We start from the raw sequence: 599 nt of genomic DNA, 5'->3' as shown, positions 1-599 counted from the left end.
TGCATCATTATTGACCATATTTTTATATGTGCTTGGGCCTAGTGCTTGGGCATATTAATAGCATTCATAGTTAGTATTCACAGACACGTCAGTCAAGTTCTGTCAACTAGTAATGTGCCTCCACATATCAGGACACTAAAGGTACGTTTTTTTTTTTTTTTTTTTCTGTTTTAGGATCTTAGAAAACATGCAACTGCCTTTGTAATAAATGCCCGAGCCAAGACTCGTCTGTCACGGGTAAGATGCTTCCCTACAATCACATCTATCATACATTTATTTTTGACTGTGTGAGTGATCAACCGGTCGTTGGCCTTTCAAGTCTTTCTACTCTCACTTTGAAATGGATGCTACATAATCTTTTTGACTAAAAGCATTTAGTCATGTGATCTGCTTCCTCAGTCCATGTTAACAAATATTTTGGGACTACCATGAAAAAATGCAGTAATGAATATGCCACATTGTAACAGTGATCACCAGACATGATCCAGCCATACACTCAGTTAGACCTAGTTTTGTTTCTGAACAGAACAGGTTACATACACATTTTTGCAGAGCAGTTTGTTCAGTAGGTTGTCAACTTTACTGTTGATGATGCCTCA

The sequence above is a fragment of the Etheostoma cragini genome, unplaced genomic scaffold (genome assembly GCF_013103735.1).
Source record: "Etheostoma cragini isolate CJK2018 unplaced genomic scaffold, CSU_Ecrag_1.0 ScbMSFa_2848, whole genome shotgun sequence".
NCBI lineage: Eukaryota > Metazoa > Chordata > Actinopteri > Perciformes > Percidae > Etheostoma > Etheostoma cragini.
This window is presented reverse-complemented; position numbering follows the sequence as displayed.